Source organism: Etheostoma spectabile, chromosome 13 (assembly GCF_008692095.1).
Source record: "Etheostoma spectabile isolate EspeVRDwgs_2016 chromosome 13, UIUC_Espe_1.0, whole genome shotgun sequence".
Classification (NCBI taxonomy): domain Eukaryota; kingdom Metazoa; phylum Chordata; class Actinopteri; order Perciformes; family Percidae; genus Etheostoma; species Etheostoma spectabile.
In genome coordinates, this window is record NC_045745.1 from 16,107,898 (window position 1) to 16,108,109 (window position 212).

At 34.9% G+C, this 212-nt stretch overlaps 1 pseudogene; it reads left to right on the plus strand.

Moving 5' to 3' along the window:
- Nucleotides 1–212, plus strand: part of LOC116700869 (myosin-7-like) — a 25,812-nt pseudogene that overhangs the window by 6,063 nt on the left and 19,537 nt on the right.

Consider the following 212-nt stretch of genomic DNA (forward strand, 5'->3'; position numbering starts at 1 on the left):
AGCCTCGCCAGTATTTTATTGGTGTACTGGACATTGCTGGATTTGAGATCTTTGATGTAAGTTTAGAACAGAATCCAAAGCTAATAAAACATAGGTAACAGATTTGCTTAATATTTTTATGCCAAAGTTCATTTCTTCTTACTATCAATGTTGTTACAGTTCAACACCTTTGAGCAGCTGTGCATCAACTTCACCAATGAAAAACTGCAACA